Source organism: Moschus berezovskii, chromosome 24 (genome assembly GCF_049115385.1).
Source record: "Moschus berezovskii isolate FMDL1 chromosome 24, NW_MosBer_1.0, whole genome shotgun sequence".
Lineage (NCBI taxonomy): Eukaryota > Metazoa > Chordata > Mammalia > Artiodactyla > Moschidae > Moschus > Moschus berezovskii.
Window position 1 is genome coordinate 47,455,746 of NC_142483.1, and position 20,687 is coordinate 47,476,432.

Below are 20,687 nucleotides of genomic sequence, written 5' to 3' on the forward strand. Positions count from 1 at the left end.
GCATCACCGACTCAATGGACATGAATTTGAGTGAACTCCGGGAGTTGGTGATGGACAGGGAGGCCTGGTGTGCTGTGATTCATGGGGTCGCAAAGAGTTGGACACGACTGAGCGACTGGACTGAACTGAACTGACTGATAGAGGATATGAAAACTTTAATAAGATTAGTAGAAACATATCTGTCTCTCTACCCTGAAAATTGAGACTGTACCTCCTTTTTGAATTTCTGGAAACACTTCACCATGCATTAGGTTAAAAGAATATCAATAAATATCAGAAGCATATCAATAAGTAGGAATTGTATAGACAACATTTTAACCATAGTACACTTACACTACAAGGAAAAATGAAAATAATTAAAAATACACTGTTAACAAATATTCTCAATGAGCAACAAAGATCTTATGATTGTATCTCTGGATCCCACCAAAAGACAGAAAACACATAGTGATTTAAACAGGAGAATTTCAATATAAAGACTCATTAAACAGTAACGGGAGAGTAAATGTAAGATTTACAGAGAACCCTATAAGTTACTCGAGAGCCGAGGGAGAGTACCCAAGGAAGGACAGGCTTGAAGGGTTGAGAAGCAGCAGTTAGAACTGGACATGGAACGACGGGCTGGTTCCAAATTGGGAAGGGAGTACGTCAGGGTTATATATTGTCACCCTGCTTATTTAACTCATATGCAGAGTACATCATGCGAAATGCCAGGCTGGATCAAGCACAAGCTGGAATCAGTATTGCCAGGAGAAATATCAATAATCTCAGATACGTAGATGACACCATCCTTACGGCAGAAAGCAAACAGGAACTAAAGAGCCTCTTGATGAATGTTAAAGACAACGGTGAAAAATTTGGCTTTAAACTTAACATTCAGAAAACTAAGATCATGGCATCTGGTCCCATCACTTCATGGCAAATAGATGGGGAAACAATGGAAACAGTGAGAGACTGTATTTTTGGGCTCCAGAATCACTGCAGATGGTGACTGCAGCCATGTAATTAAAACACGCTTGCTCCTTAGAAGGAAAGCTATGACCAACCTAGACAGTATATTAAAAAACAGAGATACTCCTTTGCCAACAAAGGTCTGTCTGGTCAAAGCTATTGTCTTTTCCAGCAGTCATGTATGGATGTGAGAGTTGGACTATAAAAAAAGCTGAGCACTGAAGAACTGATGCTTTTAGAGTGTGATGTTGGAGAAGACTCTTGAGAGTGCCTTGGACTGCAAGGAGATCCAACCAGTCCATCCTAAAAGAAGTCAGTCCTGAATATTCATTGGAAGGACTGATGCTGAAGCTGAAACTCCAATACTTTGGCCACCTGATACGAAGACCCTGGTGCTGGAAAAGACCCTGGTGCTGGAAAAGACCCTGATGCTAGGAAAGATTGATGACAGGAGGAGAAAGGGATGACAGAAGATGAGATGGTTGGATGCCATCACCAACTTGATGGACGTGAGTTTGAGCAAGCTCTGAGAGTTGGTGATGGACAGGGAAGCCTGGCGTGCTGCAGTCCATGGGGCTACAAAGAATCAGACATGACTGAGTGACTGACTGAACGGACTGAACTCTCCCCCGGGCTGTGGATCGGACCTCACTGGAGTTGGTGTGACTGCAGCCCACAGCACAGTGGGCAGATCAGCTGGGTTGCCCCAACCAGAGCTGGTTAACAGTTCCTTGGCAAACAGGAAGCAACCCTTTACGGTTCAGGTGCATGGTAGCCAGTGGGTAAGCACACAGGGGGAGGCAGGGTTCTGATGGTGGTGGGAGGCCTGGAGGGTGTGTCGGGAGGATCATAGGAGACAGACCCAGAGAAGAGGACAGACAGGAAAAGTGGGGATGCCAACCTGGAGTGCATGATATCCCTGGGGGTAGGGGGTGCGGAGGAGCAGTGGGTTTGTGATCACAGGCCAGGCTAGGACGGGGGCCACAGAGGGGTCCATACTGTGGGCCCACGGAGAGGTCAGATCTCTGTCAGATGCCATCCCATTTCACACTTCTGGTCAACAGTACAGCTGCCGGAAAAAAACAGGAGAGACCCTTCTTTTTTTGTTGTTGTTTGCTTGTTTTTTTTTAAGATAAAAAAAATTTTTTTTAATTGGAAGATAATTGCTTTACAATGTTGTGCCGGTTTCTGCCATACAGCCACAAGTATACATATATCCTCTCTCATTTGAGCCTCCGTCCTTCCCTCCCCCGTCACGCCCCTCTCGATCCTACAGAGCACTAAGCCGAGCTCCCTGTTTTATATAGCAACTCCCCACTGGCTGTTTTACACATGGTGATGTATATGTTTCAGTTCTTCCCACCCTTTCCTTCCCCCAACTTTGTCCACTGTTCGTTCTCTACATCTGTGTCTCTGCTTCTGCCCTGCAAATAGATTCATTGGTACCATTTTTTTAGATTCCATGTATGTTCCTTAATATACAATATTTGTTATTCTCTTTCTTACTTACTTCACTCTGTGTAACAGGTCTTAGGTTCATGCACCTGAGTTCAACTGACTCAAATTAATTCCTCTTTATGGTTGAGTAATATTCCATCGTATATATGTTATATATACCACAACTTCTTTATCCATTCAACTGTCAATGGACATCTAGGTCATTTCCTGGCTATTGTAAATAGTGCTGCAATGACCATTGGGGTACCTGTGTCTTTTCCAGTTATGGTTTTCTTAGGACACATGCCTAGTAGTGGGATTGCTGGGTTATATAATAGTTTTATTCCCACTTTTTGAGAGAGCTCCGTACTGCTCAATATCAGAAAAACAAATAACTATATCAAAAAATGGGCAAAGACCTAAACAGACATTTCTCCAAAGAAGACATACCAGATGGCCAACTAACACGTGAAAATATACTCAACATCTCTCATTATTAGAGAACTGCAAGTCTAAACTCCATAATCAGCTGTCACCTCATACCAGTCAGAATGGCCATTATCTGACAATCTATAAACAATAAGGGCTGGAGAGGATGTAGAGGAAAGGGAACCCTCTTGTACTGTTGGTGGGAATGTAAATTGATAGTCCCTTCTTGCTGCAAGTGTCCTCTCAGATATTTTCGCCAGCTTTTGGAACTTTGAACTCTTATTACTAGTAACTTAATCACACTTAGGTTCTAGTATGTTGGCCAAACATTTACCCAAGGTATGTGAACTCTGTTGTATACATACATATTTATCATTGAAGTCATTAGCTTTAAAAATAGCCTGCAACAAACATTCAATTTATCTTCTCTGGAAAAGATAATACACATTTATATCTATGTATAAAGTAAAGAAAAACAGGCATAAGGCTATTGAGGGCCTCAACTGGAGCACGTGCAGACCAAAGATAAATTTTACAATGGTTGTTAAAAATGTAATAAGTTATAGAATGAGGTGTTGGAATTGCTTTCCCACAGGGGAAAATAAGCAGACTTTTACTTTTCACTGGACTTGGGTAATTGTAGAGGTATTTTGCCTAAAGGAAGGAGAATGAACTTGTTAGCTTTTGAGGTTCTTTTCAGATAGGGTCCTGTGAACATAAGCATACTTACCCTTCAGGGATTATGAAACCTGTCAAACTATATTTATACTATACCCTGTGGAATCATAATGAACTATGAGAATAAGACAGTGATTTTAAGTCTGTCTTGAGTACGAACTGGTTAGAGAATATGATGATTCTAGACACTCTTCCCAGAAAAATGCATAGGCTTACCTATATTCTAAGTTCTCTACATAATACACAAATTCAAGGGGATCTTTGAACCCTCAGTTGGTAACTATAGTATAAGATGTGTCCAATCAGAGATGTAACAATTTGACTGTGTCTCCTGAAGAAAAGATAAATCAAAGTAATTGTTTGACCTGAATTTTTTTTTTTAATAGAAAACCAGGCTGTACTTCCAGGATGAATTTTGTAACTAGCTAATTAATTGCTATTTTTTAAAAAATATGCTACAGATTCCATTTCCCTGTATTAACATAGATCTTTTCAAATTTATAAGAGATAACTGGTCTTAAATTTTTCTTTATTATATGCCACAGTTGCCAGTCTTTAGCCTGGCTTATACTTTTCATATTAGCCATGCCTTTCTTATCCACTACAACGCTGACTCTGCCGCTTGGGTAGGATTGCAGTCCTCATCTAATATCTCCACTGTTGATCTCCTAAAATATTTGCTGGATAATTTTTTCTTTTGAGTGAAATGTCTGGCAGTTCTTCTTGTAAACTTGTAGACTCCTGATAAAAAAATTTTTGAATTACAGAGGTCCAAAATATACTCTACAGTTGATAATATACAAGATCCTCAGCATCCCTTCATAAGCATCCTGCATAAGATCAGGGAGCAGCCATTGCATACATAAACATGTCAGTTTATCACACAGTGTTGTTTTTCAGTTGCTAAGTCATACCCAACTCTTTGCGACCCTGTAGACTGCAGCATGCCAGGCTTCCCTGTCCTTCACTATCTCCTGGAATTTGCTCAAACTCATGTCCATTGTATCAGTGACGCCATCCAACAATCTCATCCCCTGTCATCTTCTTCCCTTGCCCTCAGTCTTTCCCAAATCAGAGTCTTTTCCTATGAGATGGCCAAAGCACTGGGGCTTCAGCTTCAACATCAGGCCTTCCAATGAATATTCAGGATTGATTTCCTTTAGCATTGACTGGTTTGATCTCCTTGCTGTCCAGGGGACTCTCAAGAGTCTTCTCCAACCCCACAATTCGAAAGCATCAATTCTTTGGCGCTCAGCCTTCTTTATGGTCCAGCTCTCACATTCATGCTTGATTACCGGAAAAACCATAGCTTTGACTATACACACCTTTGTTGGCAAAATGATGTCTTTGCTTTTCAGTATGCAGAGGTTTGTCATAGCTTTTCTTCCAAAGAGCAAGTATCTTTTAATTTCATGGCTACAGTCATCGTCTGCAGTTATTTTGGAGCCCAAGAAAATAAAATCTGTCACTGCTCCCACTTTTTCCTTATCTTTCATTAAGGGATGGGACTGCATGCCATGATACAATTTTTTGAATGTTGAGTCAGTGCAATGTAGAAAATTTTGTGCTGTCCTTCTAAGTTCCATGGGGCCTGTGGAGGGAATAACTAACTACATTATTTGGGGCAAGGAAGAAGGGCAAAATTTACCCTCTTAATCATTTTAAGTGCATAGTTCACTGGTATTAAAAACATTCATAATGTTGTGCAGTCATCACCACCTCTGTAATTCTCCTCATCTTTTAAACTTAAATTCTGCCTACTAAACAATAACTGTCCAACCCCCACTCCTCACAGCCCTTATCAACTATCATTCTATTTTCTGTCCCTGTGATTTTGACTGTTCTAATCACCTCATATAAGTCAAGTCATATAACATTTGTCAGTTTGTGAATGGCTTATTTCTTTTGTCATAATATCCTCGAGGTTCATCTGTATTAGCATACATCAGAATTTCCTCCCTTTTTAAGGCTGAATAATATTCTATTGTATGTCTGGACATAAAATATTTTGCTTATTCATTCATCTGTTGCTGGACACTGCAAACAGGGATGTACAAATATCTTTTGGAGACTCTGCATCAAGTTTTTTGACTATAGTCAGAAATGAAATTACTAGATGTGGATTACAACAAACTGTGGAAAATTCTGAAAGAGATGGGAGTACCAGACCACCTGACCTGCCTCTTGAGAAATCTGTATGCAGGTCAGGAAGCAACAGTTTGAACTGGACATGGAACAACAGACTGGTTCCAAATAGGAAAAGGAGTACGTCAAGGTTGTATATTGTCACCCTGCTTATTTAACCTATATGCAGAATACATCATGAGGAACGCTGGGCTGGAAGAAGCACAAGCTGGAATCATGATTGCCCGGAGAAATATGAATAATCTCAGATATGCAGATGACACCACCCTTATGGCAGAAAGTGAAGAGGAACTAAAAAGCCTCTTGATCAAAGTGAAAGAGGAGAGTGAAAAAGTTGGCTTGAAGCTCAACATTCAGAAAACTAAGATCGTGGCATCTGGTCCCATCACTTCATGGGAAATAGATGGGGAAACAGTGGAAACAGTGTCAGACTTTATTTTTGGGTGCTCCAAAATCACTGCAGATGCTGATTGCAGCCATGAAATTAAAAGACGCTTACTCCTTGGAAGGAAAGTTATGACCAACCTAGATAGCATATTAAAAAGCAGAGACATTACTTTGCCAACCAAGGTCCGTCTAGTGGAGGCTATGGTTTTTCCCGTGGTCATGTATGGATGTGAGAGTTGGACTGTGAAGAAAGCTGATCGCCGAGAATTGATGGTTTTGAACTGTGGTGTTGGAGAAGACTTTTGAGAGTCCCTTGGACTGCAGGGAGATCCAACCAGTCCATTCTAAAGGAGATCAATCCTGGGTGTTCATTGGAAGGACTGATGCTAAAGCTGAAACTGCAATACTTTGGCCACCTCATGTGAAGAGTTGACTCACTAGAAAAGACTCTGATGCTGGGAGGGATTGGGGGGCGGGAGGAGATGGGGACGACCGAGAATGAGATGGCTGGATGGCATCACCGACTCTGTGGACATGAGTTTGAGTGAACTCCGGGAGTTGGTGATGGACAGGGAGGCCTGGTGAGCTGTGATTCATGGGGTCGCTAAGAGTTGGACACGACTGAGCAACTGAACTGAACTGATGGTTATCCTAATCAAGTTCTTTGCCCAGTTTTTAATTATGTTTTTTGTTTTTTTGTTGTTGAGTATTAGAAACTCCCTGTATATTCTGAATGTTAATATATTATCAAATATGTTATGAAAATACTTTATGACATTCTGTGGATTGCCTTTTTACTCTGCTGATATTGTCTTTTGATGGACAGTTTTAAAAACTTTTCATAAATTTTCATGATTTGCCTAATTTCTCATCTGTTACCTGTATGTTTTGTGTCATATGCAATAAATCATTGCCAAATCTGATATCATGAAGTTTTTTCCCTATGTTTCTTCCGAGAATTTTATAGTTTTAGGTCTTACATTTAGGTGTTTCATTAACTTTGAGTTCATTTTTGTGTGTGGTGTTAGATGAGGGTCCAACTTCATTCTTTTGAGTGTGCATATCCAGTTTTCTCAGAACCATTTGTTGAAAAGATTGTTTTATCCCCATTAAATTATCTTCATACCCTTGTTAAAAATTATTTAACTACATATGTGGGGTTTATTTCTGGAATCTCTCTTGTTGGTCTTTATGTCAGTCTTCATGCTGTTACCACATGTGTTCGGTCATTGTAGATTAAATTTTAAAATCTAGAAGTCCAGCTATGTTGTCCTTTTTCAAGATTATTTTGGCTATTTTGGGTCATTTGAAGTTACATATGGAATTTTGGATGGAGTTTTCTATTTCTGCAAAAAACTTTATTGGGATTTTGAGAAGGATTGCAACAAATCTGTAGATTGCTTTGGGTAATATTGCTGTGTGTGTATTATTTTGATTGATTTTCATATACTGAACCATCTTTGCGTTCCAGGGGTAAAGCCCACTTGTTCATGGCATTTGATTCTTTTAATATGCTGATGAGCTTGGTTTTCCAGAATTTTGTTGAAGAGTTTTGCATCAGGGGTCATTAGGGTTATTCATCTGTAGTTTTATTTTTTATAATGTCTTTTTCTAGATTTAGAATCAGAATAATGCTGGACTCATGGAATATGTTAGATGTTCCCTTCTCTTCAAATTTTGGGAAAAGTTTGAGAAGAATTAGTATTAGTTCTTTTTAAAGTGTTTGACGTAATTCATTAGTGAAACCCTGGAGTGTTTGGGACACTAAGATCCTGCAAGCTGCAAGGTGTAGCCAAAAATATAAATAAATAAAAGGAAAAATGGACTTTTAAAAATCCCATTATCTCAGTTGGCATCTGGCATGGGCAGCTGACTTGGTATTTGAGGTGTAGCTGAGGACCCTGGTGGCTCAGGCAGTAATGAATCTGCCTGCAATGCGGGCAAGCCGGATTCAATCCCTGAGTCAGGAAGATCCCCTGGAGAAGGGAATGGCAACCCACTCCATTATTCTTTCCTGGAAAATTCCCATGGACAGAGGAGCCTGGTGGTCTACATTCCATGGGTCGCAGAGTCAGACACGATTGAGCAACTAATGCTTTGACTTTGTGTAGCCAAGAAGCCGGCCATGTTTGTATGCCTCCACTTCCTCCTGTAGTGTCTCAACTCTCTGTTGTGATCTGCAGAGACTTAATACTGATTCAGTCTCCTTGCTTATTACAGTTCTGTTCACATTTTCTGCTTCTTCATGATTCACTCTTGGAAGATTTTGTGTTTCTGGGAATTTTTTCAGCAGAGTTGTAGAAATTGTTTAATTTGTTCTAAAATGTTCATGGAATACAAAGAATCTTAGTATAGCCAAGGCAACTGTGGAAGAAAATAAAGTTGAAGGGTTTAACACTACCTCTCGTCAAGATGTACGTGAATTTATTATAATCAAAATGGTGATGTATTGTTGGAAGGATACTTTTGAGGTTTGTGGATGTGTTTCTTATCTTGATTGCTATATGTTATAAATATGTATAGTTTTTTTGCCTGCTAATTACGCTTGAAGGAAACTTTAAAAAATAAAGTCCCTTTGAAGTTACTCTATTTTTATCATTTCTTCCAGAATGAATTCTCCTGATAGTCTTTGTGTTCGGTGGCCTTCTTCATTTTAGGCTTCCTTCCCAGTCAGACTCGTTAAGAGTAGAAGTTATTTGTACTGTATGATGCTGCTGTTTCTTTTCTCTGTGCTAATGCCTTGCTATGGTTACCGTGACTGCTCTGAGTCCCCAAATTCCCATATTATGGTGATACTGGATGTATCACAAATCTAGACACTGGGCCTGTCGAGGGTTTAGCACAGGTTCTGTGGCTGCTGTTTTCATTTATTCGTGGAAGCCCCAAGGCTGGAACAGCCATTTCAGCTTCCTTTTGTGGACAGGGAACTCCAGCCTCCACTTCACATTCTGGGCCTGACTTTTGTCCTAGCCCCAACATGGGCTCTTGCCCCAGTTATATTGGTGTTCCTAGTTGCTGCTTCTGACAGCTTTTGAACCTCAAGCTTCTATGTGTTTGTTTCATTTGTGGTTCACAAAGATATTTCTCTGTATCTTAATTTTTTTTTTTCTGCTTTCAATCGTTACGCAGTTGTTGGTGCAAAATTTGAAGTCATACACTGTTTTGACTAGAAGTCACTTGTCCATTTCCCAGCTTTATTACCAGCATTTTCAAAATGCTTGGCTACCACAGTCAGTTCAGTTCAGTTCATTTCAGTCGCTCAGTCGTGTCTGACTCTTTGCGACCCCATGAATCACAGCACGCCAGGCCTCTCAATAAATAATTGTGGAGTACATGGATAAGATGTAACAAGTGCCAAAACCTAGTTACGAAAAACAAAATTGTAATACAAGCTGCTTTATGTCATGCTGTATGTGTGTGTATATGAAGGACACCAAAAGAAGGGAGGGCAGGGTGATTTATACCAGTGATTTACCAGGGTATTTCTCGGAAGTTTTTTTTATTAAAATATTGGTTTAGGATGTGATTCATGAAACAGAAAGGTTTAGTGTAATGAGGTGGGACAAGGATCCTCCAAGGGGTCACAAAACAGCGGACATTCAGCCTCAGCCTGGGAAGCATTCTCCACTCAAGAGTGTCCAGAAGGTGGCTTTGGAGGGAGCTGTCACACTGCACCAGTGGGGACCAAGAGGTCTTCTTGCTCTGTCCAGAGTGTAGGGTGTGAGGCATGGAAGCTCAACAAGGAAGCTGTTTAGTCTGGCTCTTTGCAGTCTGGAGATATCTGACATTCTCTCCATCAGATGGAGAATTGTACCTGGAGTGTAAGTTTAGCTTCAGAATTTTGAAGTTTTTCCTAATACACTGTATCATCCAGTGTTCTTGCCTGGAGAATCCCAGGGACGGGGGAGCCTGGTAGGCTTCCGTCTATGGGATCACATAGAGTCGGACACGACTGAAGTGACTTAGCAGCAGCAGCAGCAAGGTTCCCCCCCCAGATTTAGGATTTGAAATCCGAGTCCAATCTGACAGGTAACTCCACACTTCTTGGATGATTCAGAAGCAGGTACCTCTCCATCCTCTCTTCCAGTGGCCAGCTCAGTAGGAAAACTTCATAAATATTCACCAGCTCTGCAGCTCTTAGGTTTCTCATAGTAGCTGCGGCAACAGAATTCACTCTCTAATTCTGCCAGTAAAGGTCAACATGCTGTTCTGTTCCGTGGAGACAATGAGCAGTTTGGTTGGATTTCCTGTGGCAATACATTGACCCTGTAGAGCTGTAATAAACTGTATTTCAGTCCCCCAAAATAAGCAGCTAGTTATGTCTCAACAGAGCATAAAAGTTCATTTTGAATTTAAACATGTTGTTCTTCTACTTTGAGACTCAGTAAGTTACATGTCTTGGCACCTATGTTGCATCCATGAATGATAAGAATAGTGCTTTCTTTTAGGAAGAAAACAGGTGAAGTTTTTTTTTTTTTTTTTTGATGTACGGAAAAGTTCTTTGTGGGGGGGGCATGATTTGCTAATCAGTTAATTCTTTTTAAAGATACTGTTCCGTTTTTTATTGCAGTCCAGTTGGTTTACAGCATTGTGTCAGTTTCAGGTGTCCAGCACAGTGATCCATATATACATATATCTATATTCCTTTTTCAGATTCTTTTCATGTATAGGTTGTTACAAAATATCGAGTACGGTTCCCTGGTCCTTGTTGTTTACCTATTTAGTCCTGTGTCTATGTTAATTCCAAATTCCTGATCTGTCCCTCCCCCTGCCCTCTGTTCCCTTTGCTAACTGTTATTTTGCTTTCTATGTCTGTGGATCTATTTCTGGTTTGTAAATAAGGTCATTTGTATCTTTTTCTTAGATTCCACATATGAGCAACAGCATGTGATATTTGTCTTTCTCTGTCTGACTGACTTCACCTAGTAAGATAAGCTCTGGGTCTATCCAGTTTGCTACAAATGGCAATATTTCACTCTTTTTTTAGAGTTGAGTAATAATCCATTCTTGATGCCCTTTTGAGTAGACATGTCACAAGCAGCAGCCCTTGGGCCTGTTCTCTAATTACTGTCAAAGAGCATGACTACCTGGTCCCCCTTCCCAAGCAGGACATTTTGGGCAGACGGGCTCTAACATGTCCTTATACAATGGCACAACACAGCCATTTGACACAAAGGCACTTTTTTCATCCAGTTTATTTGAAGGATTCACCAGGGAGTTGAAATGACCATTTGTCACCTACAAGTCAGTAATTGGACTAGAGGAGTTCTTCTAGCCCTTTCAAGTTCTATCATTCTAAAATTCACTCAAGAGATAATGAAAAATACTTAGTATCAGTAGCAGAAAAGATGTAATATTTTTCCAAAATATTTTCAAGGAATCTTTGTTGCATACAGTTCCATGTTCCTACTTGTACCACTTGGGCCAGGAAGTAATTGTATTCATATTTAGTTCAAAGTTTGGATTTATTCTCGCTTGAATCCTAACAATTTTAGACTTATTTTGGGGCCATGTCTACATGATCTGGTAAAACAGATTGAGTCTCATCAGCCTTGACTGATTTGAACTTGTTAGCATACTTCTTAGGAATGTGTTCTCTTGTGGATTGTGTGCCTGTGTGTTCCTTCTGTTCGTTATTTTTATTTTCATTTTGATTGGATTCCCTAGGGTCATTAGTAGTCAGGTTTCCATAATTTCTGTCTATCCTTGGAACTGAACCGTCTTCAGAAACGATAGTGGTACATCACTATAAAGACTCGTCATGTAGAATTCACTCGTATCATCATTCTGCGGTCAAGATCATGCCTGTTGGACTATATACCTTCAACTGCAGTAGACAAACACTCATTTTACAGAGAAGTAAATGTGAGTATAAACTGTTTGGTTGAGCTTTTCCTGTCTGTCTTTTCTTTCAGTGTGACTTGAAGGGTTAAGTTTTCAGCTCATAACTTTTTTTTTTTAATAAGTGTGGTTTCACACATAATTAAAGATACACATGAGGTAAAAATAGGGAACTCACATTTCATGTAAATGAAACCTCAAAGCTGTTTGCAATGTGGAGACCAAGATAATTACAAAATCCATCATGCAGAAACACTGCAAATACAGACAGTTCAATGTGTTACCCAGTTATCAGTTTCTCTTAATTTATCACTGAGAGAAAAACAAATTGAATATTTGATAGCTAACCTCATTTTTCCTGTACTAGTGATTGTTTAAAAATCAAGTTCAAAACACTTTGAGCATAACACTGGGAAAATATATAGTACCAAAACGTAAAGTAATAGTAAAATAAAGTAATATGTTTTTTATGCTGGAACCTCACATACATGATGCCAAAAAGTGAGAATGAAAAATTTAAAAGAAAATTATTTGATAATCTTGATTTGTGGGCAGAAGGTGAAACATTGTTTCTGGTGTGCCTTTGAGGGTGTTTCTGGAAGAGATTAGCATTTGAACAGTAAACTCAGTAAAGTAGATTGTCCTTACTGATGCAAATAGGCATCACTCAACTGTTTGATGGCCTGCATAGAACAAAAAGGCAGAGGAAAGCACATTTGCTGTGCACTTGAGCTGGGATGTCCATCTGCTGCCATCATGCATTGGAACTCCTGGATCCAGGGTCTTCAGGCTCAGACTAAGGTTTGCACCATTGGCTCCCCTGGTTTTCAGGGCCTTTGGGTTTGGATAAGAACTATACCATCAGCTTTCCTGGGCTTCAAGCTCTTGGATGGTAAATCCATGGAACTTTTCAGCCTCTGTAACTATGGGAGCCAGCCCTTCATAATAAATCTCTTTCTGCATAATTATGTATCTCCTGTTGGCTCTTTCTCTGGAGAATTCTGCCTAAATACTAGTTGAAAAGGCTGTAAATTAAAAAAAAAATTTTTTATAGTTTATTTATTTTTTTATTGGAGGCTAATTACTTTACAATATTGGTTGATTTTGCCATACACTGACATGAATCCGCCCTGGGTGTACATGCGTTCCCCTTCCTGAACCACCTCCCTCCTCCCCATATCCTCCCTCCGGGTCATCCCTGTGCACCAGCCCCAAGCATCCTGTAACATGAGTCGAACCTGGAGTGGTGATTCGTTTCACATATGATAATATACATGCTTCAATGCCATTCTCCCAAATCATCCCACCCTCACCCTCTCCCACGGAGTCCCAAAGACTGTTCTATACACCTGTGTCTCTTTTGCTGTCTTGTATACAGGGTTAAGGTTACCATCTTTCTAAATTCCATATATATGCGTTAGTATACTGTATTGGTGTTTTTCTTTCTGGCTTACTTCACTCTGTATAATAGGCTCCAATTTCATCCACCTCATTAGAATCCAAATTGGAAAAGAAGAAGTAAAACTTTCACTATTCGCTGATGACATGATCCTCTACACAGAAAACCCTAAAGACTCTACTAGAAAACTACTAGAGCTAATCAATGAATATAGTAAAGTTGCAGGATATAAAATCAACACACAGAAATCCCTTGCATTCCTATACACTAATAATGAGAAAATAGAAAGAGAAATTAAGGAAACTATTCCATTCACTGTTGCAACGAAAAGAATTAAATACTTAGGAATATATCTACCTAAAGAAACAAAAGACTTGTACATAGAAAACTATAAAACACTAGTGAAGGTAATCAAAGAGGACACTGATAGATGGAGAAATATACCATGTTCGTGGATTGGAAGAATATTGTAAAAATGAGTATACTACCCTATCGGGGTCCAGCCTCGATAAGGCCCAGGGTATCCTCGGGATGAACGGCGTCGGCGTTAGAGAGAGAGAGAGAGAGACAGGGGCTGATGATTCCTTGGTTTACGCTGGAAACCAATAAAACCCCAGCACGGGGCTTGCTCTGTTTACGTAGGCCGCAGGCACCCTCTCGAATCACTGGAGGCACCCCACCAGGGCACCCCCTCGAGTGGGTCTTAGAAGCCCAGGCAGATAAGTAAACTCAGAGGGCCCAGTGCTCCAAGGATCTCAACCAGAAAAAGGAGAATAGAGAAAAGGATGGAAAAAGAGAAAGAACGACACGGGGAGACCAAGCTTCAGTGATCAAGGCCCAAAACTTTATTTTCCAGTGCTGCTTTTATACCCTAAGTTGTGCACCTAAAAAACAGAGAAAGAGAGGTATAGAGTCACGCCAAAATCACGCGGGGTCAGCAGTCTTGACCCTTATCAGGATCAGGGCTCATTTTTGTATGTCTCGTGATATACAAAAGTTTTGGGTGGTTTACATCATCTTCTGGCCAGGTGGCCTGCTAACAGTTTATGGCCCTCTCTCCTAACAAAGGTTAGTTAGCTAGAAAAAGGCTTATATTCTTTTAAGTTGATTTTCCTAAAGTCAGGTGCTATACACATGACAAGGTTACATTCCTATAAGGTACAGGTGTAGTGAGCTACAAGAAAGGAATTTATTAACTTAAGATCTGATGTGGTTAAATCAAAGGCTACTACTTATATTCTCTATATGTGATTAATATATTTCCAAGGATACAACAGATACAGGAAACTTTGCAGCAAGCATTGATTCAACAATGAAATCTCTTTTAGTACTATTCTAATGATTTTAACTTCTTCAACAGATTTCTGTATTTTAGAATATCAGACTTTCTGTCCTTGCATGGCTGGGAGGCTATAAACAGTCACACTCATAGTTGTAAGAGCCCGGACAAACTTGTCATGCAAGTTAGAAAGCTATCAGAGGGGCTTGGATTGGAACACTCCTATTAAGCCGAGGAGAACTTTTAAACTACAGCTCTGAATTAATGTTTTCAGAGAAAGGTGGTTGGGGGGAAGCCCCCGTAAGTATTAGAGGACTTGGTAAGAGGCGTAAGATAGTAAAGCAGTCAGACTCCAGTTTTCTTTGGGGTAGATGCTCAGGTAAGTTCAGGGAGTTCCTCGAGCCCTGATTAGCCTTTGCCCGTCAGGCCTCTTCCCCAGTTGACCTTTCCATGGGTAGGATTTCCCTCGCTGGCTCCCGGCACTACCCAAAGTAATTTATACATTCAATGCAATCCCTATCAAGCTACCAACGATATTTTTCACAGAACTAGAACAAATAATCTCACAATTTGTATGGAAATACAAAAAACCTCGAATAGCCAAAGCAGTCTTGAGGAAGAAGATCTGTTTCCCCCAACCCCACATCTATGGCTTCAGCTCCTGTTTTCCCCAGCCCCCACCTATGGCTTCGGCAGTTATCTATGCTCCAGCAGATGGCATCTCTACAGATGCCAAACCAGTCTTTGACACAGATGCTATAGATACACACCTCCTCCTCAGACTGTCATTTTCCAGTCTACCTCTGACTCCAAGGAGAACCACTACCCATATCACATGGCTGTTCTTGGTTCTGAGAACACAGCACCCAGTGGCGACAATGCCTGGACCCAAGCCTCGACTTATTTACCTGTGGAGTTGGTCATCAGAGGTACCCACATTTCAAGTGAAGCTTGAAACCCAGAAACTTTGACTCAGAACTCACCCTTCAGCCCGCATCTGGGGCCAACAATAGGAAGAAGCCTAACAAGTCTATTCCACTGGGAAACCCTTTAGCCCTAGCACAAGATAAAAAGCTAACCTCTTCTGCAGTCCAGCCACCCAGAAGAAGCATAATGGATTCAGGTTTGCCAGATCCCCTGTCTGAGACCACCACCACCAACATGCAGCCGGCCTTTGTCTACAACTCAGATATTTTCCCCAGGATCTTCCAGACTTCTACGGAGTGCCGGATGGCCTGGCCTGCTCTGCCTGAGGGTTATGACGGATGGCAGATTCTATACCCAAGTGCTCTTAAAGGAGGTGAAGTCCTGGAGGCCTGTGACCTGGTCTCAGAGCGGTCAAGGAGGGGATAGTGCAGCTGACCCCTGCAGTATCAGGCATTTTTGCCTCAATAAATGCCTCATGTGTGGTCTGGAGGTGCCGTGAGGACGGGACCCTGGAGTTGACTGATTGCAACCCTAAGTATTTTGGCAATAATATCAGCACCGAGAATGTGGACGGTGACCGCCGTGAGGACATCACACAGAACTACAAGTATCCTGAAAAAATGGTGCTGGAGAAAGTCCAGAAATACGTAATGAAACACAAGAAAGATGGTGACATCTATCCTCCTTGTTGTGAGACTGATGATCCGTGAGACTGATGATCCTCTACATCTCTTTTTGAAAGCACCAAGTTCCCTAGCCCTGGGAAAGAATGTAGAGTTCTCTGTGAACTTGTTAAAGCCCAGGGACCAGGAGAAGGAAGTGCAGCTGTCTGTTGGGCTGCAGGCAGTGTACTACAATGGCATCCTTGCTGCCAAGCTCTGGAGGAAGAAGTCTGTCGTTACACTCAGTGCCAACTCAGCTAAGAAAATCTCTACCTCCCTGTTCAACTCTAATTTTGAACAAAGCCTGCCAGAGAATAGCTTCCTCAGACTCACTGCCATGGCAACACACTCCAGCCTTACCTGCTTCGCCCAGCAAGACATAGCCATTTGCAGACCACACCTTGCCATCGAGATGCCAGAGGCAGCAGAGCAACATCAGCCCCTGATGGCCTTGGTCATCATCCATAACCCCCTCGATGTTCCCTTGGAAGACTGTGTGATCTCCATCTTCGGAAGGGGGCTCATTCACAGAGAGAAGAGCTACAGAGTGAATTCGGTGCAGCCCAGAAACACTTTGCACACCCAACTCGAGTTCATGCCAATGAAGGTGGGGCACCAGAGGCTCACTGTGGAAATGGACGTGTTCCAGAACCTAACCAACTTCAGAACTGTCACGGTGGTAGCCCCTGAACCTCCAGCTTAAATTTCCAGATCACTTTCCCCAACCACCTCCTCAATCTACAATCTAAAACCAAGCATGCTGGGAAGAGAAACTTTGCTTATCAGACAAATGATTCTCTGCTCAAGTTAAGCAGGAGAGGACCAAGAACAAAACTAGATTCCCCACCTCAAAAAAACTTATATTCTCAACAGAAAAAACACTCATTTCTGTCACCCCAGCTCAAGGCATCTATGAAGACTAGTTGTCTTAAAATAGAAACTATTGGGCTCGAGGAATTTTTTTTAAAAGCCTTTATAAAGGTATTCAGATAATTAAGATTTTTTTGAGTTCAGGGTTTTTCATAACCATTTACTATTCATCAATACATACATTAATTTATAGGTAAGGAAAATAACCTAATATTTAAAGCACTCTTGTATTTCTGATGAAATGGGACAATATTAAATAAAAATATGATTTTTAGACAATCAAAAAAAAATTTAAAATTTTAATATGTATTGCCATATTGCCATTCCTAAAAGGTAGACTGCCGTTTTCATTCTCACTAAAAGAAAGGCTACCCATTTCCCCACAGCCTTGCTGATACTGAGTTTTATGAAATTACATCATTTTGCTCTTCTTTTAGATGACACTTTGTATGTCTTTGGTGTTTTGTATTTATTTAATTTTTAATGTAATTTAACATCTTTGGTGGGTTTGTTAGCCACTGGTATATCTTTTTCTATAAATTCCTTTAGTGTATTCTTTGCTGATTTATTTTCTGTTTACTCTTTTCTGTTGATTTTTAGGAATTCTTTGTCTAGTAAGATGTTTATTATTTTGGCATAACAAATATACCTTTTATTTTCTTTCAGTATTTCTAATTTTTTTGGTACTTTAGCTCTAAAGGTAGTTTTCATTTAGTAGTCACTTTTTATCAGTTTTTCTTTTTGACTTTTAGATTTTATGTCACCTTTTGAAAGGTCTTCCCATTCCAAGAATATAAATATATTCATCTGTATTTACTTCTGGAACTTTCATGATTGATTGTTTTCTACCTTTCGGTATTTAGTCAGGATTATTATTTTGTTGTAAGGAGCAGGGTGGATATCTATGTGATAGTACATTTGTAAAAGATTTCAAACATCACATACTATTAAGATTTTGTTTCGTTTTGTTCCTTTGGCATATAATTGTTAGGTTAGTGGGGGTAGCACCTACATATCCTATGAAAATACCACTTCTTTGAGTACAGTTGGTTCTGTTTGTTCTTTGCACCACAATCATTACATAATTGGGAATAGTTTGTGTTCTAAGAGACAATAGGAAAACATGTCCTGTGAAAATAGCATCTCTTTGACCTAATTGGATATCTTCCTAATAAAATTAAAGGGGATGAAACCATAGTGATTCTTTTATAGCACAGGAAAGGTGAGTAGTAGCCGCCAAGCAGGAGAGCTGTTCTGATATGACCCCGCCGCCCAGGGATTACCAGAAGAGCCTTCCTTTTGCGTTGTGTGATCCTCCAGAGAAACTAGCATTTTCAGTGTGAAAAGACAGCTTTTCTCCACTGATTCATCAAGTAGAAATAGTCATGATCGAGACATTTGGGGTGATGATGAAAACTCCATTTAAAGTCAAGCGGTGTTATGGATGACATAACTTGACGTGTGTCTGTGTGTGTGTATGTACTTTTATCTACTTCAGTGTCATACTGGTTGCATTTTACTTTGTCAATGTTGGTCTTTAATGTCTAGGCCTCCTACAGTGTATGCTAGATTTTTAAACTGTGGAAACCACTATTGCTTTGTCTTCCACGGAGCTAATAGCTTAGTGACACTGAACTCTGTATGTATAGGTAATAGCAACAAAAAGGGAAATGGTTACATCTCTTCAAGGGAGAAACAAAACTCTATTAGCTGATTGATTTGACAGTCCATGTGAGACTGTCTGGGGTGGAACAGTGGAAAAGAATGTGCCTGCCAATGCAGGAGAAGCAGGAGATCCAGGTTAGATCCCTGAGTCAGGAAGATCTCCTGGAGGAGGAAATGGCAACCGACTCCAGGATTCTTGCCTGGAAAAATTCTATGGACAAAGGAGCCTGGTGGAATACAGTCCATAGGGTCACAAAGTCGGACATAACTGAACACACATGCACATGAGGCTGTTTGGCAAGACACATGGTATTTCCATGATGCAGTTCGGTCATCTCTGAACACCGATTCATTTAATTGTTGTTGAGTTGGCTTCATTGGTTACCAGATGAAAGGCTTTGGGCAAGTTAGTCAGTCTCCATTTCCATGTCAAAAAAAGGAGGAAATTTTAACACCTCATGGGGTTTTAGGAAAACTAAAGGAACAACGTGTGAAGAACTCTTGTCACAGCACTTGGCACATAGTAACTGTCACCATCACTGTGTTCTTTTCTCCTCTGTTATATCCGTACTGATGGTGGTCTTATCTTTATTACTCAGTAGTATATTAACATGCGGTGAAAAACCATCATGGCTACCACCACCAAATGTAATTCCCAGGTGCCTTTAGGCATGAACTGTATTTAAAAGATGAACAGTAAACACTGAGTTTGTTTTATTTTTGGCACCCTGGAAAAAAAAAAGAAAACCCTTTGATTTTATACAAATTCAGAAAGCTTGTCTGCGCATTATTTTTGAAGCAGAAAAATAATGTTGATATTTAGTAGTATGGATATTTAGCCATGACTGTGATGCAGGGAAGTTAACAGTTTTGATAACAATGTTTGGCTTTTTTGTTTTGTTTAACGCCTGCAAAATTATCCTGCCTACGGCTCCCAGAGGCCTTTCCCATACAGCATGTTCTGTAATCATATTACTGATCTAATAAACATCTATCTCTTACTGTAATAAACTCTCTTTGTGAACAGCCTCATTAATGTGCTGAAATAATGGACCCCAGGGTATTTCCAGCAATTTCATTGTAGCTCTAAAGTGAGCTGGCCTGATGGCACTGTTGGTGGGAAACATACCACTTCAGCTCCAATCAGTGAGTCTCCTGCAGTGTCATAGATCACAGACGTGCAAGGGACCGAGCCCCCCAGTAAAGCTGCGTTAGGGGCAACAGAATCCTACAGCGTAATACTTCAGACCAACAGTCTCACTTTCATTTTAATTCTGGATCAGTCTCTTTGAATAAATGAACTGTTAGTTTGTGAAGCTGAGACTTTGCCGTATGGAATTTATGCGCATTGTCTGGATAATAAAGCCATAACTATGATTAACCAGTTTTAGCAGAGAATTTTCTTCTTCCAGTTATAAAAATTGCCTGGTTTGATAAGTTTTTACTGTTAGGGAGTGTTTTTTTAATTTTATTAGCTTGATAATTTACCTATAAAATATCCGTTCATTTATTGGAAATAAAGTCCATTTTTAGAGATGAATGTATTATCGCCTATGCGTTTTCCTTTGGAGTATATTCTCTACCTCAAACCTCTACTATTTAAATACAAGCTTTGCAGAGAGGGATTATTTTAGCATAAAGAGGACTCCAGGTATTTTTCAATATCCTGGATTCAGCAAACAGTCATTTTTGCAGAATTCTAAACTATAATTCTATAATACACTTTTAAAAATTCAGGTCTCTTTCTGCATTATTTGGTGGTTATAATAAATTATGACAGTCTGTTCCAGAAGCTGTTATATGCTACGTTAGTCCTTCTTATCTTCTCCAGCCGTTGTCATTTGTTATAGTGAATCTTGCATTTGCCTTTTGTGAGTTAGTAAGGGTCATTACAGAGGGTACCCAGGAAATTACCCCTTTTAAAAATTTTAGGGATATTTCTGTTTTTCTTCCTGACTTACTTCACTCTGTATAAACAGTGTCTAGGTTCATCCATGTCTCTGCAGATGACCAGTTC

General features: G+C 40.2%; 1 protein-coding gene and 1 pseudogene across 3 annotated transcripts in view; both read left to right on the top strand.

Moving 5' to 3' along the window:
- Window positions 1-20,687, top strand: part of ULK4 (unc-51 like kinase 4) — a 514,736-nt gene that overhangs the window by 350,044 nt on the left and 144,005 nt on the right. The gene's annotated exons all lie outside the window — the stretch shown is intronic.
- LOC148774056 (protein 4.2 pseudogene) lies at window positions 15,660-16,838 on the top strand (annotated as a pseudogene).